The 26,319-nt window shown below is 36.5% G+C and overlaps 1 long non-coding RNA gene across 1 annotated transcript; it reads left to right on the top strand.

Annotated features, from left to right (window-relative positions):
• On the top strand, nt 1-21,143 carry LOC121863091. Its single transcript, XR_006088341.1, has 3 exons — nt 1-109; nt 13,046-13,217; nt 21,004-21,143. It is a non-coding gene; the product is annotated as an uncharacterized LOC121863091 (long non-coding RNA).
• Nucleotides 21,144-26,319: the final 5,176 nt, after the last annotated feature.

Below are 26,319 nucleotides of genomic sequence, written 5' to 3'. Positions count from 1 at the left end.
ATATCCATCCCCCATCCCCCCTCCACCCCGGCCTTCGTTTATCCCGCTAGCCTGCAGGTATTACACGTACACGAACGTGGAGCAGTGTTTAACTGTTTATAAATCAAAGGTTTGTTTAGAAATTAGTGAGTGTAATGTTGCATGACCTCAATGGCATATATAAGTTTCTGGAAAGCAGGGGGGGAGGAGCAAGACATGGAGTTACTGACATTATTTGGTAATTTCTTATAATAGAAGTACTACCAGGCGTTCAAGGTCATTCATATTTTCCGTAAAATGATCGTTTCTGTTATTTAGTAGATTTTTCGGATTTTAAGTTTTTGGTGTCACTACTCACTAGTTTAGTTAGAAACTGTGATCATTCGAAGACACTGTATATTTTTACAAGTTACCCATAATGACCCACGATATTTTTGGGTTCAGTTCTGGGTATATCTCGTCCTTTCTAACAACTTCTTCCAGAACAGTTTCTGTCACAAATGATTTCGTTTGCGAGAAAATCGCATTAATTTGTGAGGGAATTATCAAATATTTACTATGTTCAGTGTTGATTTTACCTGTGTCCTCACCCCTCAGAGAACTCCTGTGTGTTTGCATGGTGTTACTAGTCTCAGCCAGTACCCGACTCCCCATCCCACTTTTATGTAGGAGAAATTGGCGACCCACTCCTGCTCACGCTTAATAAGGTAATGCTCATGTCAGATTATATTTACTGTATGTGGTACAGCAGAAAGGAAAATTATAATGCTGAGACTATAGCCTTTATTAAAAGCAGTACATTTAGGTAAAGGTTTACAAAACTGCTATCACCATAAGGAAATGTACAATGTGGTTTAATTTTTTTTACACTATTAGCATGTTATTATACACGGAAATGAAAACGACAATGCATAGAACCCATTAGAACCTGAACCTAACAAACCCAAGCTATTAGGTCATGTTCTAGTAGGTTCTATGCATTATTGTGTTCAATTATATGTTTAATATTATGCTAATAGTGTGTAAAAAAAAAGTAAACCAAACTGCATTTATTGAATATGGTAGATGTAAACCCAACCTGACTAACCCCCCTAACCCAACGAAATTAAGCAAAAGAACCAAGGAAACACTACCTAACGATTGTCACGAACGAAATTAATCCTAAACAAACAACTTACTTTAATATTGGGCTACTGATATATACGCAATTCTAAGCTTAATAGAGATATGTAATTATTTTATTAAAAGGATCAGGAGTAATGGAACACAATTTATACAGTTGGAAAGGAAGGAGCAATGTTGGCGGGAGGGGAATTAAGTGCAGCCGGACTGACTTATGATAAGAAAATAATTTGGGCGTTTGAAATGCACCTAGAGACATAATTTTAAGACCATAACATCAGTGTTCGCTGTGTGTTGACCCCTTAATTTCCCTCATCCTTCATGCCGTGCCCACTAACAAGGAATTTAAGATTGTAGGATAGTTAAAAATAAAAATCCTAAAAAATTACTTAAAATTATAATAGAAAGTTGTTGTTTCTTTTAATATACTTAAAATCACAAAAACAACAAGTATGTGTATAGGAAATATAAAGAAAATCAACAACTTCTAGTGATAGCTGTGTTGTAAACATTTACCAAATGTTATAATAAATGGATGATCAAGTGTATTTTAAAAGAAAATCATCAAAATTTTTCACAGATGAATATATTAATATGTACTATTTATGTATACTGTACTATACAGTATATGTAAATTGTAAAATAAAAAAAAAAAATAAAAAATAAGGTAAGGTAAGTAAGGTTAGGTTAGGTTAGAAAATAAGAATGGAGGAAACTGTAGCGGGTCTATTGGCCCATACTGGGCACTCCCATTTACACCCATCCCCTATCGCTTATACTGTATATCCATCCAACATATGTTTGAAGCTATCCAGCGTATTCGAGTTAAAGATGATGTTCAGTAACTTGTTCCATTCATCCACTACTCTATATCTAAACCTATGTTTACCTATCTTGCGCCTAAATCTTAATTTTTTTTAATTGAAAGCCATTGTTACGAGTTCACTCCTGGCTGGATAGTTTGAGTATCTTATGTTATATCACTTTTGTTTAGCCCTGATTTCCATTTATACACCTTTATCATATCGCCCCTCACTCTACGTCTCTCGAGGTAGTGCAAATTAAGATGCTCTAACCTGTCTCTGTACTCAATGTTCCTAATGCCTGGGATTAGGTTTGTCATTCTCCTCTGAATTCTCTCCAGGGATTCTATATCCATTCTGTAATACGGTGACCATAATTGAACTGTGTAATCCAAGTGAGGTCTCACAAGCGCAAGATATAGTTTTAGGATGACCTCTCTAGTCTTGTACCTAACACTTCTTTGTATAAACCCAAGTATAGCCTTGTTTTGAGCAAATACACATTGTTTACTTGGGTAAAGATTCCTACTTATCATTACTCCTAAATCTTTCTCACATTCGGATTTCTCTATAATCGTTGTTTATAATCGTTGTTCATCTGATATCTGGTTTCTCTGTTTACATCTCCTAGACTAAGTACTTTATATTTGTCCACATTGTATTTCATCTGCCATTTTTCAGACCAGTTGAAAAACTTGTTTAGATCTTCCTGTAGTTTTGCGTAGTCCTCTGTCGAAGGCTTTATTAAAGTCAAGATATACCACATCATAGTCGTACCCCTCGTCCACTGATTCGAACACAGCTGAAAAGAATGTTAAGATTGGTTAGACATGAATTCCCACTTGTGAAGCCATGTTGGGAATCATTGATCAACTTGTGCTTCTCCAGGTGATTTCGAATAGAGTTTTGAATTATTGCTTCCAGTAATTTGCCTACAATTTATGTTAAGCTGATTGGACGGTAGTTAGAAGATAGTGATCTTTCTCCCTTCTTGAAAATTGGTATTACATTTGCTATCCTCCAGGATTCTGGTACTACACCCATTTATAAGGACAGGTTAAACAAATTTGCTAAGGGCATACTAAGTTCTTCCTTACATTCCTTTAATAATCTGACAAATATTTCATCGGGAATTGGCGACTTATTAGACTTTAGCTTGTCTGTTTGCTTACTAATGTTGTTACTAATCACTACTATCTCGCTTTATCTATTTTCTTCACTATCTTTGTATACAGTGTAGTCGGTGCCTCGAGTATCATGTTTAAATTTTCGGTGGTGAAAACTGTTGAATATTATTTATTCAGATTATTGCTCATTTCTCTGTCATTGTCAGTTAGCTCGCCGGTATCTGACTGTATTGGTCCAATCTTTTCTCGTATTATAGTTTGATACATTTGAAAGAATCCCTTGGGGTTTGACTTTGCCTCCCTTGCTACCTTCAGTTCAATATTCCTCTTTGATTTTCTTATCTCCGTCTTAACCCTACTGGCCAATGCTTTATAATAATCTCGGAGGTAAACTTCACCACAATTTATTCTCCTACCTATAGACTTCCTTTGTCCAATAATATTCTTTAAATAATTATTAATCTATTTAGGGTCACTGTTGTCTGATCTGAATTTTCTGTATGATATGTTCTGCCTTTGTGCATTAAGTAACTCATTATTTAAATTGTTGTGGAACTCGTCAAGCTCAGATCTTATGATCAGGTCATCCTCAACTGTCATATTTTGTGAGCATAGTGTTGTCAGGTCTCCAGGTAAAGTGGGGTCGTCCTCTGTGGGTATATTGTGTGAGGTCACCTCACGTGAGGTCATGTAATCCATCCCCAAATATGATCCCCCTTCTTTCTGCTGCCTTTTCAACCTATCAAAGTTTGCCCTTCTTGAAATCTGGGACTTTAATGGAATTTTCCTTGCGACTGTCATTAAATTTTAATTAAATTCTTATTTCTTTGTGGTCGCTGTTGGCAAGTTCGTTCCCTTCCTCGACATTACTAACGAGGTTTTCGCTGTTTGACAACTAAATCGAGTATATTATTACCCCGGGTGGGTTCGGCTTTATGTTGACTTAGGAAACAGTCCTGAACTGTTTCAAGAAAATCATCAGATTCTGAGTTACATGTAAGGTCGATCCAATCTATTTGGCTAAAGTTAAAGTCGCCTGCTATACAGACATTGCTATGTCTGGAAGCCCTGCGCATTTCATCCCAAATAAGGCGCTCATTAACTCTATCAAGATTAGCAGGTCTATACAGGTACTTCTTGGCTTAGACCTACTAGACCAGTGGTTCTCAACCTTGTTTGGCCCATGCACCCCTTTCACCATATGTCAGAATGTCATTCCCCCCTCCTTTCCAAGATTGTCTGCCTCAAAAAGTGCATTCCAAATAATATGAATCTAATACAGGTTGTACCTCTCTAGTCCGGCAACCTCGGGACCTGACATGTGCCGGACCATGGAAATTGCCGGACCATGGAAATTCACCCTTTTCCTGGATAGATAGTGACTTGTGCTTAAGCCTGGAAGCACTAGCACCACTTTCTCTGCATCATGGTCTCTTTGAAGACATATTGAAGGGTTAAATGTCGTATAGTAGCTTCTCAAATTTCGCGAGTTTTTAATTCTTAACGTATTTTATTGGAACACACAAAAAAATAAATAAATAAAAATTTTGACGGCGGAAACTTGAATTTCGACGGGTTTGAACGGCCCGCCAACGTACAGACGACGTGCATAATCGTGTAAACAGCGTCATTTATCTTATGTACAAAAGATTCATTATTGTTTATTACTGAATGTCTTTTTCATTGAATTAATGTTTATGTGTGCAAAATGAGCAATACAATTCATTAATAATACGTAGAATATTAAAACACACGAGGAAATGACACAGCATTGTATTCGTTGATTACAAAACCAGTGACTGACTGGTTCTACATATAAAACTGAAGAAAATAAGACCTTGGTTGTAGCTGTAGTAAAATTAATATGGTTGTTTTAAGTAATGTTATTTAATGTTAATAAATGGAACAATAGAAGTAGCTAACGATAATGGTAAAGAAAAAAGAGAGATCGCATATGTAAGTGCGCATGCCACACGTGAAAACATATCATCATTACTTTACATAAGAATATGAAAGCAACACTTATTTACTGTTCATATATATTTTAATTAATGTTTCTGAATTTGTTTTTATTGAATTAATGTACGTGTGTGCAAAATTAACAATACAATTTATTAATAATACGTGGAATATTAGAGGAGACGAGACGGCTGCCGGCATTGTTTATGTTAAAGCTTACGAAACCAGTGACTGATTGGTTCTACATATAAAACTGAAGAAAATAAGACCCTGAGTTTAGCTGTAGTAAAATTAATGTAAAAAATGAATATGGTTGCTTGAAGTACCTGTAATGTTATTTAATGTTAATAAATGGAACAATATAAGTAGCTAACCATTAATGGTAAAAAAAAAGTGAGACTGCTCGTATGTAAGTGCGCACATGTGAAAATATATTGTCATTACTCTACATAAGAATATGAAAGCAACACTTATTTACTGCTCATATATATTGAAGGGTTAAATGTTGTACTCTGTATAGACAAGCAGAGAGAGAGAGAGAGCAGCCGAACTGCCGGATGTAAACAAACCTTAATTTCCCGCGGCTTCTTTTTTTTTTTAAGGGGATTAGCCCACCCGGGCATAGGTCACTGACCCACATTGGGGCCTGAGGGGCAAAAATTTAATACTCCTATAATAATAATAATAATACTAATTAGATAGGTAAAAAAAAAAAAGGCGCTCATCTACCTATTGGATTAAACTTAAATTCGTTCGACCATGAGCTCTTGACCCTGCCAGAATGCCGGACTAGAGGCACTGAAAATCCTTTATTTTTTCCATATTAGTACATATACATTTACAATTTTACATGGATTATTTTTATAGTGGAGTTTTACAAATTGAATGCCAATTGAAAATGTTGATGGATTTATAAAACTTGAATAAAAGTAAAATAGTTTTTTTTATATGTATAATGAATTACTTAACAGACCAAACTGAAGCATAATGCAATAAACAAAAAGTTCAATAGAATACCAGGATATTGTAAATTTGTAATTAATTTTATTCAGATGAAAATTACAGTCAATGAGAAACCTGTGATTGTTTTTTCTTCGCCAATTCTGGGATACGCGGAGGAGTGCTTGAAAGGGCACAGCGCAGGTCATTTTCTACCTCTAATCTACTACGTTGCTTCGTTTTAATTTGCAACAGAGTTGAAAAGCCTGACTCACAAAGATATGTCGACACAAACGGAAGCAATGCACGGATAGCTCTTTCTGCCACTTTTGGGTAGGAATCGCACATCAAGGGCCAAAATTCTGTGATTGATTTCTCATCGAACATATCTCTTGCTCCCGAATCAGTTTTCCCCCCTGAAAACCTGAATTCCCCCCCCCTGGGGGGAATTCCCCCCTGGTTGAGAACCCCTGTACTAGATGTACGACCACCTGGACATACAACTGCTGCAGTCGTATAAAATATTTTTCAAATTACGTATTTTCGAGTCCCGACGTTAGTGATCGCGCTGTGTACTGACAAAAATTTAGTTTGTAATTCCCTTTAAAATGGCTGGCTAGCATAAAAGTGAGAGTTCTCGTGGTGCTGAGAAGAAAAAGAGACACTCATTTTAGATTTTCTATGTATTATTTTCGCCTTATCGACTTATGACCAATTTGACTCATTACCTGGTCGTCGGTCCGGAACCCTGTTGTAATTCAAGGAGAGACTGTATATTACTCCTGCCATTAATTTTTCCCTACCATCAATTAATTCTATCCAAATTGTTTCTGTATTCAGTTAATTTTTTATTTCCTTATTTATTTTATACTTCAGATTATCCCTGACATATATTGCTACTAACTCGTGAGTCTAGGTTTATCCATGTTTCGGTGACTGCTATTACATATATCGATTTTTTCCGTACATACGAACGCCCTGCTTCAAATCGTTGATTGCGATCATAGCTTTTGCTGTTGTATCTTCCCCTTCAATCTTTGAGATGACTTGATGGAAGGTGACTGGCTGACTATGTACAAAGTTGAGCCAGACTTGCTCAATGTTCACCCCAAAAAAAAAAAAATCTTCAACAAAACAGGACACTTGCTTTGACTGAGAAAATATGACTTTAAGCCAGGAAACATTCTAAGAATTCTCTCAATAGCAAGCATTAGTGCAAACCATCTTGTTTTACTCTACCACAGGAGTTGAGTTTATATTCAATTTCCACAAAATCGTAGAAGTCCTTCAAGTCTTCTACTCCTAACTGTAGACAAGTAGAAGTATGAATACTGTATATCTTAACAACGACTGTTTCCACATCAATTGGCAAACAGTCGCAGGGAGTCTGCACAGCATTATGTTAAATGTGAGCACAACAACCAATACCAATCAATTCTTTGCCTAAGTAAGTATAAAGTTTCCTGAAAATGTTATAAACTCCTTTTCTTTGAGTGCCACCAAAAATACAGTTTGTGTTATCACTGGGAAAAGCAACTAATTTCTTGCCAAGATCATGTTATTTGATAATAACTGTTCAGTAGTTCGCCACAATATCCAAGGTTTCTCCAGGCTGAGACTGAAAGTCAATGAGTTTTACTTGTAAACCTTCATAGGGCTGAAAGAAGCAAGTCAGTATAGGGAAGATTTTACTACTCCCATGGTTGCTTGCATCAGTTACACAATGAGCATCCTTCAACTGTTTATCCAGTTCTGAGAAGGCATATGGTGCAAATACATTTGTAATAATTGTATGGCATTTCGTTCTGGCACATCTAAATTTTGGCTCAAAGCATTTCTGAAAGATTTTTGACGCACATTCAGATCCTTTCTGCTAGGGGGACACACTTTTAAGGAAAGGTAGTGACTGTTTTGCTAGACAAGGCACTGACATCTGCAGCTTTGTGTTTCTGTTAGATCAAATGCTTAGCAATATCATTATCTCCATATGTGCAATGCAAAACTTTCTCTGTTACCTTTCACACACTGTACATCACTTTCTATCATCGTTTTTGTAAGAAAGGAGTTTTTTGATTGCATGGAGGAATTAAAAGTACTTACACTTTTGCTTGGGCATTTTCCCAACCAAAAGGAAGAAAAACTGTCCAACACGGAAATAACTTTCCTAATTTTCTGTGCATGGTGAAGCGTATAATGCTCCAAGGCTTGACCAACACTGAGGATTCAGCGAGTAGCATAGCTTACAGTTTGCAGTTTTCTGCCTGTTTTCATAAATTTTCTTCTCTTGCTGGGTATACATTTTCAATGTTTGTACAGTCGGCCCTTAACATACGCGGGTTTATAATACACGGATTTGCAAATACGCGGATTGCCCCGCCGGAGGAATATTCTGTACATTGAAGTAATTGAAGTACATTCAAATCGCGCGCCATTCAACTCGAGCGCGGCACCGAACACGGGACACCGCTCGCTCCCGCAACCTCACACACACACGCATAGCTCTCCCTCACTCAGTCAGTCTCGCTGTAACCACGCTTGTGTTGACATCAGCATTGTACTTGCAAAAATATTACATTTCCGTGAATGTATTATATCAAGCACAGTATGAATAGAATATCACTAATATAAGAGTATTTTAACCAAAAACTACTAAAAAAACGAGTAACATATCTTGAACATTGGAAGGTTAGGTAAAGTCTTTTGTTTTCATGTAGTTTATCCTAATTTACATTGAAATGCATTACGTTTCAGCAAAACTACTACGTATTTATTTCTGAGAATATGGAAATGTAATATTTTGCTGAAATGACGTACGTATTACAGTGGAAAGTGACGAAAGCAATGACTCGCTTTCTTTCGTTCAAAAGATGTTAGTGTAATCGCTTTTCGAATGGTTTTCAGTTAAAAAACTGTTGTATTACAATAATATTCTATCCTAATTCACTTGTGATGCAACAGTTTTTTAACTGAAAACCATTCAAAAAGCGATTACGGTAATATTTTTTGAACAAAAGAAAGCGAAAGTCATTGTTTTCGTCACGATTTTATCCCACATTCCACTGTAATACGTACGTCGTTTCAGCACAAATATTACATTTCCGTGAATGTAGTATATCAAGCACAGTATGAATATAATATCATTGTAATATAACAGTATTTTGACCGAAAACTATTAAAAGAACGAGTAACATCTCTTGAACATTGGAAGGTTAGGTGAAGTCTTTTGTTTTCGTCATGTATTTTATCCTATTTTACATTGAAATACATCACGTTTCAGCAAAACTACTATTTATTTCTGAGAATATATTCATTCAGGCACAGTTTAGGTAAAATATACATGTGCTGTAACATTTTTTTAATTGAAAACGATTCGAAAAACACGTACCCTCTAGCCCTGTTCAAGGAGAAGACTGGGAGGAGCTGTTTGGTGTTGAAGACGATGACAAGGAAAATGATTTGGATGGATTTTAATGAAAATATTCAGAAATATGGTATCGTAGTATTTATTCAAGTCAATTAGGATAGAATATTATTGTAATACAACAGTAGTGACGATGTGGAGGAGGCGGAGGGATAGAGCGGGGAGGAGGTGACTGGCGGGAGCAGGGACGAGTGGAGATGCCAGCCAGTACATTACGGGTGTATTAATTGTTTTTATAGCTATTTTTGCATTTTAATATTAAATACTGTACATTACGTTTCAACAAAACTACCATTTATTTCTGAGAACATGGAAATGTAATGTTTTTGCTGAAATGATGTACTGTACGTATTACAGTGGAAAGTGGGATAAAATTGTGACGAAAGCAATGACTTTCTCTTTCTTTCGTTCAAAAGATGTTACCGTAATCACTTTTCGAATGGTTTTCAGTTGTTGGATTATAAGACTAATGATAGGATAGAATATTATTGTAATACAGTACGAGTACAACAGTTTTTTAACTGAAAACCATTCGAAAAGCGATTACGGTAAAATCTTTTGAACAACGAAAGAAAGCGAAAGTCTTTCGTCATGATTTTATCCCACTTTCCACTATAATATGTATGTCATTCCAGCAAAAATATTAAATTTCCATATTTATTTCCGAGAATATATTCATTCAGTCACAGTTAAGGTAAAATATACTTGTGATGTAATATTTTAATGAAAATACGGTATCGTAGTTTTCTTTTGTTTCAAATTTAATTAACAAAGATTGATGTTTCAAATGTAATGAACAAAATTTATGTCCAGTATCTATGAATAAACTTTAATAAATGAATACTTTATGTTTTACATCGTCCTGTGCTACCATACCATGGACTTGGCTACTTTGGGCTTGCTATGATGACGCAAGAGATCTGCCCTGGCAACTGTACCGACACTCACAGCTGGTGGTGCATTGGTGCATCGTTTCCATTGCTTACTGGTAGTTACTGGTAAATATTTTTCAACCTTAACAAAACTATTACCCTTTTAGAGGTCGACCCCCAATTTTTTGCCAAATAATTTGGTCTTTAAAACTCGAACTACACACAGGAATATACGGTAGACAAGGACATGGGGGTCAGGTTTTTTTTTGGGGGGGGGGGAGCCAGCACATATGCGCTGATTTTTAACATCCACGGCTATCTCTGTTACGTAACCCCCGCGTATGTTAAGGGCCGACTGTATGTTATATATCGAGAATTACTTGTATAATGTAATATATGATGTACAAAAACCATTGTGACATTGTAATGCACTTTTTATATCGGTAAAGGTCTTTTTAAATGGCAACAAACAGAATTTTACACTAACGTGAATGAAAAATGTTTAATGTAACACTTAACATGACATCTATGCACTCTGCCGGAACAGGACAGGAATCATACTAAGTTGGAGTCCTAATTTGCCAAACATTACTTTTTTTGCCACTGCCAACCTACCACTCTCTCTCTCTCTCAAAAATGTTTAGAATTTTGTGTATCAAAATTTATTCTTCCATTAATGAAGTGGGACATTTCAGGACAAATTCTGAAAATGCGGGACATTATTGGGATGCTGTCAGAATGCGAGACGTTTGATGAAAAATCGGGACGTCTGGTCACCTTAATCATATCAGTTCTTAACAGCTTGTATTTTAAGCTTGGTAATTTTAACTTCCTTAGTCTATCTGGGTATGCTAAATCTTTCATTCTTGATAGTTGTCTTGTTGCTCGCCTCTGGACTGATTCTATCTTATCAGTCATATTCTTAGTGTATGGGTCTCCAAACTGAGCTTGCAAAGTCAAAATGCAATCTCACCATTGACTTATAAAGTGGGATAAAAGTCGCTGTACAGTATTTAGAAACTGAAATGAGTTCCTTATTATCTCCATCATCGAATTTGCTTTCTTTGTCTTTTCAATGATATGTTCTTTAAATTTCAGCGTGTTATCAATGATGACTCCTATATCATTTTCCGATGTCACACAAAGCAACTTAATTTGGTGAACAGGTATACTGTATCATAATTCTTCTTAGCTTTCCCATCCCTTCCTCCGTGCATATTCTTACATTTTGCTGGATGAAATTCTAAAAGCCATTTCTTTTTTCAATCTTTCAAAATTAGAAGATCACCCTGTAGTCTTATGACATCCTCTTGATTATTCATCATCTATAAATTTTTTTGTGTCAGCAAAAAGATACACATGAGAATTAATCATTTCTGGGAGGTCATATGCAGGGTATATCACAAAATGCAATGGACCCAAAACTGTTCCCTGTGGGATACTAGTTGCTACTGGTACTTCATGCCATTTGAACATGGCTCCATTTACCAATACGCTTTGTTTTCTTCCAATTAGAAAGGATTCAATCCATTCCATCATTTGCACATTTATGCTATATGCTGATACTTTAGTTAAATGTCTCCGATGGAGAACTTGATCAAATGCCTTTTGAAAATGAGCAAAGTTGTGTCTCTTCAACATTATGTTACACAACATTTTAAAATGTGGAATGAGAAAACAGAAAGGTGTGGGTAAATAGAGAGATGGAGTGGAAATGAGTGTTGCCAAGCACTCCTCAAGAGCTGACATTTAACTCGCAGTCACACACACACACGTAGATGTGTCTTAATTCCCTTGCTGGGGGTATGTGAGTGGTGTTGGGGTGTGTGTGTAGTTGTTGGAGGGTGTGTTTGTGTGTGACGTGTTGGTGTGTTGACAGAAGTGAACCTTTTTGGGGGGTAGGGTCACATGGTCAATTCCCCCCCCCCCCCTTCCTCGCTCAAGCGTGGCTAACCTGATAGGGAGGTGAATTTGTTACCATAATGATCCTTAATAAATTCTCTATCAAATGTTTCTAATAAGATATCCTTAAATGAAATATTTCTATATGATATAGTGATGGGAATCCCATTCTTTTATATAAAAAAAGTAAGAAATGTTGATACCGGAGTCAGTAAAATCAGTTCTAATTTCCTTAGACACCATTTTTTTATGAAAATAATCCTGAATACTTTATCTAAAAGTTTGGTTAAAGAAATATATTTAAAAAACAAAAGCTCTATATGATACAGGTGTGAATAGAGCTGTTACTTTTATCCTCTTCACCACTGATCGGCTCGTTCGTCGCTTGGGCGAACGGTCACGTCTCTGTTACACTTCACTCAATTGATTGTACTGTAATACATAACTAATCATGTCTTAATACTTGCGATGAAGGTTGGGGAGGAGATTACTGTATTGGGTCATGGTACTAACCTGACCTCATGCAAAGTCTGGTCACCCAGTGTTGGGTGGGGGGATAAGTGGGTCTTATGACCTGAATATGTCTTGAGTGACCTTATTTATTATCTTTGAGGTTATACACAGTATTATGCTGTATTGTTTATGAGGGGTACATGTATTAATAAGCACAGATTATTACAGTAACGTATCTGTACTAATTAATGAAAAACAAATAAACATTATTGTATCATGGATGAGTCGGTCCTTTTGACAAACAGTGAGGCAACCCTTTGGGGGAGGGAGGTGGCACGGTCACTTTTACCCCCCACAACAAACGGAGGAGAGATTAACGCTTATAAAATGGCACTGACATTCTAACACACACTGCTGGGGAGGGGTTGAATAATCTTATAACACAATACTATACTCTCTCACCTCCAGTGAAGATCACATCGCGACCTGTCATCCTCTGCCAACCAGCCTGTCGGAAGCCACAACCTCGACTAGCAGCAGAAATCTAAGCCAATCACGAGGGTTCCCTATATTACGTCATAACCGTTAGTTTCCATCCTGCTCATGACATCCTGGCATCATCACTGTTGTCATTGATAGGGTAAGTATTTGTGTTTGCTCATTAGCCTTAAAAATAAAGTACAGTGATCCTCGGTTCTTGAACTCAATCCGTTCCAGAAGGTGGTTAGATTAGCGAAAGCGTTAGATTAACGAAACCATTGTTTCAATGGGTTTTTGGAGTAGTGGTTCCAGCTCACCGAAAATTTCCTAAATTCAACAAAAATGGTAGAAATTTGCCAGAGGTGTGTATGTAGAAGGCTCCTGGATGATGATGATGATGATGGGGAATTACAATGGGGGTGGAGAAGGAAGAAGAAGGCATTGAGGTTGGAAGAGAAGTCACCCCATGGCACCATTCATCCATAAAATTTTAGTTCTCTTGGTGTATTTCAAGATTATTTTCTTTAAATCAACACTGTACTGCATTATATATTTGTCAATATGTAAGAATATATTTCAAAATGACCAATAATTTGTGGAAACACAGAAAAAAAGCGTTTGGTTGAAGAGTCTCAAGCAAGATATTACTCCAGTGAAAACAGAAGCGACTAACGCCTGTTTGCTGTGTTGAGCTGGATGCTGCGCATTAAACTAGTCACTTTACCTTCAATTATTTCAATAATTGTTAAAATGACTAAAAATTTAATATTAAACTTTTAAAATTATTGAATAGTATAAACTTCTTGATATTTACTAAAATAGTTAGGAATTTAAGCTAGAACGATTAATGTATTGGTGGACTGATACTAAAGCTGGTTTGCCCGGTCAGGCAGCTTTATGATGAGTCGGTTCATGAAAATTAGTTAACGAATTTTGTTAGATTAACGGTGAAGATCCTTATGGAAGGCAGTTCGTTAACGAAATTTAGGTTAACAGTAGGTTAGTTAAGCGAGGGGTCACTGTATTAGCATTGGCTTGCTGTGTTCTTGCATTCCAATTTATCACATGCAGGTAGCCCTCACGATATGAATGGGTTAGGATCATTGAAAACAATTTGTTTAGTGTATGTTATATTGGGCCCCTTAACGTCAGTTACGTTCCTGAAAATGCGACGTTATCTGAAAAGACGTTAAGCAGATCAATGTTCCCTATAAGAAATATATAAAATACGGGAGTTATGTTCCTGAGCCTCTTTGCCCCCATGAAATACATTACGTATACATAAATTCAGAGCTCCTTGTGTGATGCCTGGTGAGGTGCTTGTATGCATTACTATAAAGTCACATTCATTGGCATTTTAAAAGCTTAAAACTTGGAACTCCCTCAGTATGACTGATAATACACACTCAGTAACCTTCTCAAACCTTCCCTGCTGCTGTAATAACAAATCACCCCCCCTCCGGCAAGATTGAAGGTACTATACATGTTTTTCAACTTACATGTATTTTTTGGTAGATATAGTAACTTTCTTCATTTATTTTTACCCATTTACATGCACACACCATCCTAAATACATATTGTCCGAAGGGCAAACCTGTACTGTCTAAAGTTGTATGTGATACTAAAAGAAATGTGATAACAGCCGATGGCCTGTCCAGTGCTGTACTTAAAAACATTCAAGTCAGAATCATGAACTCTGATCTAGAAGAACTGAGCAATGCAGAGAGACCTGGCAGTTGTAGCATTAGTAAATATGAAAAATTTTGTGACGAGAGGTACCGGTATGGCCAGCATAAGGACAGAACCAGACAATGTGATGTAGTTGTGGCCAGAATTAGGCTCGGATACAGGCATCTGGCAAGTTAGTAAAGCTGTACCCATACCGGAACACTCAGCATGTAAACTTTGTGATAAACCTTTAAAGCATACACTTGAACACTATATTATTGAATGTGACACTGTCAAGACTTCAGGCCACCTGGCTTATTGTATCATGAACTTTGTAATCACTATATTGAAAAAGGGGTGCTTGAGGACATTCTTGCTGTTTATCCCAAATTTGCTAGCCCACACTGATTAGTCTTCAATTAGAATATGACGTCCATTGTATATGAACCACTGTCTTTCATGGCAATGAACGGTGACATCACCCACATGTGTTTGTGTATGAACCTCTGTCTTGCGTGGCAGTGAGAAGTGATACCACCCTCAGTGTCAAGACCTGACTGATTTATTCAGAATAGGCAAACTGTACTCCAAGCTTTGTCAATAAATTTTTTAAAGCCAAAAAAAAAACTGTACTCAAATGTACTAAATAATTACTAAAATTTGTAGTGCAAACTATAGCTTGTATATATTAAAATTAATCACTAACTTACATGGATTCCAGCAATGTAAGGTGCATTCTGCCAAGTCAATTCCCCTAACCTGTATCATTTACATGCATTTTTATGGGAAAACAGTGATGACAAAAATGACGTTATGTTGAGTCGTCGGGACGTTCAACGAATTATTGGTATCTAAAGAGTAGCAACGTTGTACTGACACAACGTTAAGCGGGGCGATGCTATATGAGGACTTACTGTATTGAATAACATAACATTGTGAAAAATTGGGTTTAGTTCTCCAATGACAAGAAAACCCCAATTAAAAAACTACCTAATTACTATACAGTGACCCCTCGTTTAACGAACGCCTCGGTTAACGAAATTGCGGTTAACGAACTGCCTTCCATAAGGATCTTCAATTCGGTTAACGAACAAAAATTCGGTTAACGAATTTCTTATGAACCAACCTCAACATGTTTTCGCTTGCACTTACCGGGCAACCAGCTTCAGTATCAGTCCGCCAATACAGTAATCGGTTCTAGGGCTTAAATTCCTTACTATTTTAGTAAATATCAAGAAGTTTATACTATTCAATAATTTTAAAAGTTTAATATTAAATTTTTTAGTCATTTTAACAATTATTGAACATAATTGAAGGTAAAGTGACTAGTTTAATGCGCGGCATCCAGCCTCTTAACACAGCAAACAGGCGTTACTCTCTCTCTGTTTTCACTGGAGGTAACATCTTGCTTGAGACTCTCTTCAACTAAATGCTTTTTTTGTGTGTTTCCAAGCAAATTATTGGTCATTTTGAAATATATTTTACATATTGACAATATATAATGCAGTGCAGTGTTGATTTAAAGGAAATAATCTTGAAATACACCAAGAGAACTAAAATTTTATGGGTGAAATGGTGCTATGGGGTGACTTCTCTTCCACCCCAATGCTTTCTCTTCTTCCTTCTCCTCCACCCCCATTCTAATTCCCATCATCATCATCCAGGAGCCTTCTACATACACACCTCAAAGTAAGTGAACTTTTCTACCATTTTTGTTGAATTTAGGCAATTTTCGGTGAGCTGGAACCAATTACCCAAAAACCCATTGAAACAATGGTTTCGGTTAACGAGCGACCTTCTGGAACGGATGAGTTCGTTAACCGAGGGGTCACTGTACGATAAAACCCCATAATCCGTACTCTCCTAATTCGAAATCACTAATGATTCGTAGTTTTGCTGTTGCGAAATATACTGTATAACTAAACTTTAATAAAGGCACTGAAATTAAAGTATTTTATTACCGGTATCATCCTGTGTTGTGATGATTCACATTATGGTAGATATTAAAATGTTTTAAGAATAAGATATTGTGAGGAATAAGGTAAAATAATATCCAGGGAGTCCCCGGGTTACGAACGGGTTCTGTTCCTGAGGACGTTCTTAAGTTGTATTTGTACGTAAGTCGGAACACATGCTATGTGTGTATCGTACTTACAGAACAATGTTTAAAATCCAACTATATCACAGCATGAGTCCTTATATATATGAAAATCACTTGATTTATGACAAAAGAAGAAATAGAATGACAAAATGCAGTAAATGTAAGTAAAAAATAAGTCATCAGGTAAATAAAATACTGTAAATTTCAAGTTTAACCCTGTTCTTATTGGTGGGTGTTTGTAAGTCCTACGTTCGTAAGTCGGACCCCCTCTTCTGTATCAGTAAATGAAGGGTAATGGATAAAAACAAAATTAGAATAAAAATAAAGAATATACTGCACTGCCATTTGGCTGCTGGACGACAAAGTGCAGTGATATCTCCGTTAGTCGGAACAATTGGTGCAGAGCACTCCCGGAGATGAGAGATTTCCTGCTAACCAGATGACTTTCTCAAACCTGGAAAAATCCCCCCTCCTCGGAAATATTTCCGGTTACTGGAAATTTTTTTCCGAGTGTCTAAGCTATGCATCTTAAACAGACAAATACTAGCCCACATCCTCAGAATGTTTCTGTGTGTTGGAGAGTTTTCCAAGAGTCCAAACTAAAAAATTGATTTGATATGGTCGTGAATGAAGCTGTGTGTTACAGCAAAGACTGGTATTTTCCACTCCCTTGGAGATGTTGGGGATTAGTGGGTCTCGTGTACCTGACCTGACACTATGTCAGGTGGATGTAGGGTGGGGTATTGGTCTTATATTACTGACTTTCTGATACAATGTCAGGTCACCCATTGTTGGGTGGGGGATTAGTGGATCTGGGGACCTGAAGATGTCTTGAATAAACATGAAAGCTAAAATACAGTATTTCTTTACCTACACTTATCACATTATATCCCTTCAACATTACGTTACTTAAGATTTTAGAATATGGAGTGAGAGAGCTGAAAGGTGTGGGTGATTAGAGATGGAGTGAAAAGGAGATGTAACATGCACCAGTGTTGCCAAGTGCTAAGCTCCTCGACAGTTGACCTTTTAATTTAACCACCACTCGGTAAACCACGCATAAATTTATGTCATAGAATACAGTCTCTCCTCGACTTATGACATATTCAACTTACGACAACCCGGACATACAACAGCCATGGTCGTATAAAATATTTTTCTCATTACGTATTTTTGAGTTCCGACATTAGTGATCGCGCTGTGTACTGACAATATTTTCGTTTGTAATTCCCTTTAAAATGGCTGACAAGTGTAAAAGTGAGAGTTCTCATGGTGCTGAGAAGAAAAAGAGACTCCCAATTTAGAATTTCTATGTATTATTTTTGCCTCTTCGATTTACGATCAATTCGACTTACGACCTGGTCGTCGGGACGGAACCCCTGTAGTGGATTCTCTCCCCTACAACTGCCACAACGAAGTTCGTCTGACAATCCTAGCCTCCCAGAGTTCGCCAAGTTTCTCTGACAAGCATCGCCGTCAAGACAAGCGCCAAGTCTAGGCGTCCAGACAAAGGGGGGGGGGGTCGACATCGGCGACGCGTACTTCCGTTCCACGTCCGCTGGACTTGTATATAAGCTCCCATTCTCGCCGTGTAGGGCAGATTCTAGCTACAGCCCTGCAACACCTCCTCTTAAGAAGCTCCTGCCCAGCAACTCCTCTACCACGCAGCAACTTCCCAGCACCAGACTGTTTTGTATATAATATATTTATATAAGAAAATCGCCATAGCTGAGTTTCCCTTCTCACCTCCATCCTATGTGTGATTCCACATCACGAAACCCCATACCCCGTCGTATCTCGAGGAGAGACTGTACTTCTCCCTCAATGATGCGTTTAATGTGCTGACTGATGTAAAAAATGAAGAAAAATCAGTTGACACCAGTGAAGTACAACAAAGAGCTATCAAGCTGCAACAAGGATATCCAGAGGATTTGGAAGATTGTTTTCCAGATGCGTTTCTTCAATACGACCAGTATGCAAAAGGGAAGCCAGAAGTTATGAAAAATCCCCTGGAGACCCTTTATGAATTGTGCACAACACAACTGGGTATGGCATTTCCCAATGTATGTGTAGCACTGAGAATTTGTTAATCCTGTCTTCAAATGCTGAAGGAGCGCTCTTTTTCTACTTTGAAGCGAGTGAAAAATTATCTAAGGCAGGAAGAACTCAGACTTGGCAGTACTAAGCATTGAGTGGGATATCACTCGGAGGCTAAGCGTTGAAGACATAATAACTCGATTCTCTTGAGAAAAGTCAAGGAAAAAATGCTTTTAAGTTTGTGCAAGTGAGAAACATTATTAGTTTTGACAATGATTCCTTTTTTATGTTCACTCACTTATGAAGAATACATTTTGTTTTTAAAAGTTATTTTTTAGTGTTAGACTATAATACAGTACATGATAATATTTGCCCGATTGCAAGTAAGTACTGTCTCACTTATGCACCTGCTTATGAATTTACTTTTAACGAAGAAATCAAGGTGGTTAAACTTGGGAAAACTAAAAAAATTTTCCAGGCAGATTAGTCAAGGAAAAAATGCTTTTCGTTCTGTACAGGCAAAGATGCAGATTTTTTGGTTTTCTGATAGGTTCCTTTAATTATGAAAGAATATACCTTACTCGTACCTGTATATGTGCATGGAATGTTGACATGTTGTACCCCTATGAATTTGACTTTGCAGATAACCCTACTGATCAGAATGTTTCATAATAATATTGCATAATCTTCTTTTACAATGAATAGATGATTAAAAAAATAATAATTTAATGTTAACCAAAATTGATTACAATAATCCATCTGAGTAGTTAGATTTGCATAATAAAAATCAGTAATGAGTATGGCAACTACCAGAGGAAACTGTTAGTACCCTAAGAATATATTTTCTTCCATTAGACACATTTCTGCTGTATTTTTATCAAAGCAAAGCTTAACAGACATACAGGTAATATTAATTCTTGTTAACTTATTATTTGTAGCAATAGCAGGAGTTGACGTTATAGGAGTAGTAGTGTAGCAATTACTGTACATACTAGCAAAGAGAGCATTACTAATAGTGACCCCTCCGTTAACGAACTCAATCCGTTCCAGAAGGTCGTTCGTTAACCGAAAAGTTCGTTAACCGAAACCATGGGTTTTTGGGTAATTGGTTCCAGCTCACCGAAAATTTTCTAAATTCAACAAAAATGGTAGAAAAGTTCACTTACTTTGAGGTGTGTATGTAGAAGGCTCCTGGATGATGATGATGATGATGATGGGATTTAGAATGGGGGTGGAGGAGAAGGAAAAAGAGAAGGCATTGGGGTGGAAGAGAAGTCACCCCATGGCACCATTTCACCCATAAAATTTTAGCTTTCTTGGTGTAATTCAAGATTATTTTCTTTAAATCAACACTGCACTGCATTATATATTGTCAATATGTAAAATATATTTCAAAATGACCAATAATTTGCTTGGAAACACAGAAAAAAGCGTTTAGTTGAAGAGAGTCTCAAGCAAGATGTTACCTCCAGTGAAAACAGAGAGAGACTAACTCCTGTTTGCTGTGTTAAGAGGCTGGATGCCGCGCATTAAACTAGTCACTTTACCTTCAATTATGTTCAATAATTGTTAAAATGACTAAAAAATTGAATATTAAACTTTTAAAATTATTGAATAGTATAAACTTCTTGATATTTCCTAAAATAGTAAGGAATTTAAGCCCTAGAACCGATTAATGTATTGGCGGACTGATACTAAAGCTGGTTGCCCGGTCAGTGCAAGCAAAAACATGTTGAGGTCGGTTCGTAAGAACTTCGTTAACCGAATTTTTTTTCGTTAACCGAATTGAAGATCCTGATGGAAGGCAGTTCGTTAATCGAAATTACGTTAACCGAGGTGTTCATTAAACGAGGGGTCACTGTATACCTGTTGATAGTTTACACACACACACACACACACACACACGTGGAAGTATGTGGATGACTTCACTGTGGGGGTTACAGTAGACAACACCTTAGACTACTCATTGCTACAAAGCACCCTGGACAGGCTACAGGCATGTTCACTATTGGATTTTTAAGTGTTTGGATAATTTTTTTTCCCACAATCCTAATTTGTTTGGGAATTTTATTTATTTTATTTATTTATTTTCAAATGTATTGTTTGCCAAGATTTACAAGTAATGTATTTTCTCTTACAGAGATTGACAAAGAGCGTCTCTTCCTCATTAGGTTCTTTGTCACTTAAATGGTAAAGAACCTATTAAGGGAGGACTTAATATTGGTAAGTACGATATTAGTATTTATAGTTAAGGCAGTAAGCATGTACAGTAGGGTCGGTATATATAGCGACTTTATATAAAAAAAAATTATATCGCGGTTACCAAAATTATCGACATTTTCCACTACAGTTGAGTCTGGATTTACGTGGTTTACGCGTTTGATCATTTACGCGGTGCCTTGCCAGAATTTAAATGCTTAATTACACGGTAAATTTGGTCATTTACGCGGAGAGCAGCTGGCGGTCCAGCCGCACTGCACCATTTTGGATTCAAACCTCCCACCATCTCCTGCCATGTTTGACCAAAGCGAGGGTAAGCGGCGCGAGTAAGGTTGTGCAATACAGTCGGCCCTTAACATACGCGGGGGTTACGTAACAGAGATGGCCGTGGATGTTAAAAATCCGCGTATATGTGCTGCCTCCCCCAAAAAAACCCTGGCCCCCATGTCCTTATTTACCGTATATACCTGTGTGTAGTTCGAGTTTTTAAGACCAAATTATTTGGCAAAAAATTGGGGGTCGACCTCTAAAAGGGTAATAGTTTCGTTAGGTTGAAAAATATTTACCAGTAACCACCAGTAAACAATGGAAACGATGCACCAACGCACCACCAACTGTGAGTGTCGGTACAGTTGCCAGGGCATATCTCTTGCGAGCCCAAAGTAGCCAAATCCTTGGTATGGTAGCACAGGACGATGTAAAACATAAAGTATTCATTTATTAAAGTTTATTTATAGATACTGGACATAAATTTTTGTTCATTACATTTGAAACATCAATCTTTGTTAATTAAATTTGAAACAAAAGAAAACTACAATACCGTATTTTCATTAAAATATTACATCACAAGTATATTTTACCTTAACTGTGACTGAATGAATATATTCTCGGAAATAAATATGGAAATTTAATATTTTTGCTGGAATGACGTACATATTATAGTGGAAAGTGGGATAAAATCATGACGAAAGACTTTCGCTTTCTTTCGTTGTTCAAAAGATTTTACCGTAATCGCTTTTTGAATGGTTTTCAGTTAAAAAACTGTTGCATCACAAGTGAATTAGGATAGAATATTATTGTAATACAACAGTTTTTTAACTGAAAACCATTCGAAAAGCGATTAAGGTAACATATTTTGAACGAAAGAAAGTGAGTCATTGCTTTCGTCACTTTCCACTGTAATACGTACGTCATTTCATCAAAATATTACATTTCCATATTCTCAGAAATAAATACGTAGTAGTTTTGCTGAAACGTAATGCATTTCAATGTAAATTAGGATAAACTACATGAAAACAAAAGACTTTACCTAACCTTCCAATGTTCAATATATGTTACTCGTTTTTTTAGTAGTTTTTGGTTAAAATACTCTTATATTAGTGATATTCTATTCATACTGTGCTTGATATAATACATTCACGGAAATGTAATATTTTTGCAACTACAATGCTGATGTCAACACAAGCGTGGTTACAGCGAGACTGACTGAATGAGGGAGAGCTATGCGTGTGTGTGTGAGGTTGCGGGAGTGGGCGGTGTCCCGTGTTCGGTGCCGCGCGCGAGTTGAATGTACTTCAATTACTTCAATGTACAGAATATTCCTCCGGCGGGGCAATCCGCGTATTTGCAAATCCGTGTATTATAAACCCGCGTATGTTAAGGGCCGACTGTATGTCGCTAGCTGTGATTAGTTTAATGTAATATGACGTGCCCTGCCACGGGAGGGAAGAAGTCGCTGACCTAGCAGGGCCCGTCTCATTGTTCTCAGTCCGCGTATACAATTCTCTCTTGTGCCCGCTATTCCCCTCACAACTCACAATGGCTGCCGCGGGACCCCCACCACCAGAAAAAAAACATTGAATTACCTGGACCAAGCCATGATAATGTGAAGGAAATCATCGAGTTGGGGGAGAAACTTAAGCTTATCCTTGACAACGACCCAGACAAGCTTCGGTATGAAGTGTCTAATAACCATCTGACAAAATTTATGGAGCCGTATATCCAGATCTATCTCGACAACATCAATGCTAGTCGTCAACGTAGTATTGAGGACTTCCTTGCCTGTAATCCACCACAACCACAGCCAGCCCAAGTCAGTGATAGTGACGATATGGACTTTGAGGGGTTTGTCTGGGAGGCCCTGCAAACCTCTGCGAGTAGCGAAAGTGATTCACCAGAGGGCAACTAATCAGCCCTCTGCCTCGGAACCAGCCACCATCCACGTGTGCCGACCCAGCTTTTCTACTTACATAAGTGTTAAAAAACCTAATATTATTGATATTTCTCTTAATTATTAATTATGTGTGCATACCATCATAAAATTAAGATGTTATTTTTACTACAACGTACGTATTGTGTCGGGAAAAAGTGGAGTTTGGGGGTTGGCCCAGCCTTTATTTCAATTAATCCCATATGTTCTGTTATTTCATTTACGCTTTTCTCGTTTTACGCGGTACTCCATGGGTTCAATTGACCGCGTAAATGAAGATCCAACTGTATATAGCAATAAATTTACAGTAAAGCCTCGAATAACGACGTTAATGTGTCCTCCAATATTGCAGTGTCAGGTGAATCGTCTTATTGCGAATCATTAATTACCATTAAAATAAAACAATAATAATGAGATGCATTCCCAAGTGTGACCTTTTCATATCTTTTGTGTGGCTTTTTACCCTCTTTTCCCCCAAAAACAATACAATTAATGAAAAGTGCAAACTATATTCTTTAAATAATGTTTCTGAATGCACCTTATAATATAAATGAATAATAACATGGTCACACAAGAGGAGATGGGACAACCATTCTTTTCGTTTGTGTTTACAGCTGGGTGTCCAGGACAGTAGTTCTATATGAGAAAATTAAGAAAATAAGACCCTGGTTGTAGCTGTAGTAAAATTAATGTAAAAAATTAATATATATGGTTTAAGTAACATTACTTAATGTTAATAAATGGAACAATCGAAGTAGCTAACCACTAATGGCAAAGAAAAAAAGATGGATTGGGAACGCCAACATATACCTGCGCATTTAAGGACAACGCATTATTTATCTTAAGAATATGTTCAAAAGATTCATTTTTGTTTATTACTGAATATGTATTTGATTGAATTTATGTTTATGTATGTGAAATGAACAATGCAATTCATTAATAATACATAGAATATTAAAACACACACGAGGAGACAAGACGGCATTGTTTTCGTGAGTGATGATGGTTCAACATAAGAAAATGAAGAAAATAAGACCCTGTTTGTAACTGTAGTGAATTTAATGAAAAAAAAATTTAATACCTGTATGTATGTTTTAAGTAATGCTATTTAATGTTAATAAATGAAACACTGGGAGTAACTAACCACTAATGGTAAAGAAATAAGGTGAGATGATTGGGAACGCCAATGTATGAACAGTAATCGCGTACATGTGAAAACATATCGTCATTTCTCAACATATGAATATGAAAGCAACACTTATTTACTGTTCATATATGTTTTAAATAATATTTGCAAATGTAAATTAAAATTCTATTCACCAGTGACGGTAAAGTCTAAAACATAAGGACAGCCAATGAATATTGTGCGAGTTCTTACTCCAGGTTCAACTCTGGCTGAAGCTGTAGCTTTCCATAAAGCTGTTACTGAACCTGAAGTTGATGTTGAAGCTACTTATGATGCTGAATTTGATGGTGTAGCTGAAGTTGACGGTTTAGACCTTTGAATAATAAAGCTCTTGAAAGAACCTTGCACAGCTGCTTTCTTTTTCATTATACATCTTTATGTAGATGTCATTTGTATTTACTTAAATTTTAATGCTTTGTTCTGTTAATGGATCCACTTCAGAAAATATGTTCATTGTTTGCTCCATATAATATCCACAGACCTCTCACCTTTTTCATATCGTTTTCACACCTAGTTTCTCGGCCAAGCTATGACACTTTCTATTAGCTTTTGAAACAACACTATTACCACTTGCTCTCTTGCTCATGTTGAATAGGGAAGCAAAAATACTGTAAGAAACCTGAGAAAGTTTTTCTCCTGTTCCTGTTCCAGATGCGTGAAAACATAAGGCCCGCCAAGCTCTGACTGTTGTTTAGCACTCATTAGCAAGGCAGCTTCTTTGCGCAAGGCTCTCTTCACTTTTTTTACAGTAATTTTTTTTATATAATATATAACGGGATTTAGTTATTTATATGAAAATGTAATTTTAATTTATTTTTATTATATTTTGGTAGTTAATATGAATGAAATAAGGATGTAAACTAAATTGGGTCCTAAATTATCTAGGGTTTAAAATACGAAACGTTGTTGGTCGAACCGTTGTTATTCGAGGCTTCCCTGTATTTACAGTAGACTCACAACTTATGTGGGGTTATGTTCCTGGGACCTCACATAAAGCCCAAAACCGTATAAAGTCAGAAACACTCCTAAAAATCGCCTAAATTGATCCAAAAATACGAGTTGAAAAACTGTACAGTACAGGTACTTAAATGTACACTATAAGGTATATATATATATATATATATATATATATATATATATATATATATATATATATATATATATATATATATATATATATATATATATATATATATATATATATATATATATACAGTCAACCCTCACTTTCTGCGGTCCCACATTCCGTTTCCACGGATGCTCACATTCAGCGGTGCGTGTACCCTTTACGGGTGAAGTATAATTTTTTATTTAGCTCATAAAATTCATACAAATTATCTGGCCAGAATATAATTTACATTGCTGGAATTCTTACAATTTGATGATCATTTTGAATATAAACATCATAGATTTTGCATTAGACATACAAATTTTAGATATAATGTTTACTCTGAGTAAATGTGTTTATCTTTTTGTGCAAAATATATGACATTTATATTCAAAATATTCCTAGTCTTAAAGGAATCAGCAATGTCAATTATATTATCTAACTTAGTCTGAGGTTATTATTTATTACTAAAAAGTGCAAATTCTGGTTTTTCCACATTCATCTTGTAGGGAGGGGGTGGGGGAGGGAGGGACGGACCGACCAGACCATCTAGCATGGTGTGAAGAATATTTTTTTTTTATTAACTGAAGATATTTGTTTTAGCTCATAAAATTCATACAAATTACCGGCCAGAATATAATTTACATTGCTGGAATTCTTACAATGATGATCATTTTGAATATAAACATCATAGATTTTGCATTAGACATACAAATTTTAGATCTAATGTTTA

The sequence above is a fragment of the Homarus americanus genome, unplaced genomic scaffold (genome assembly GCF_018991925.1).
Source record: "Homarus americanus isolate GMGI-L3 unplaced genomic scaffold, GMGI_Hamer_2.0 scaffold54679, whole genome shotgun sequence".
In the NCBI taxonomy this organism is placed as follows: Eukaryota; Metazoa; Arthropoda; class Malacostraca; order Decapoda; family Nephropidae; genus Homarus; species Homarus americanus.
The sequence above is the reverse complement of the archived record's forward strand: the minus strand, read 5'-3'. Positions and strand labels throughout refer to the sequence as shown.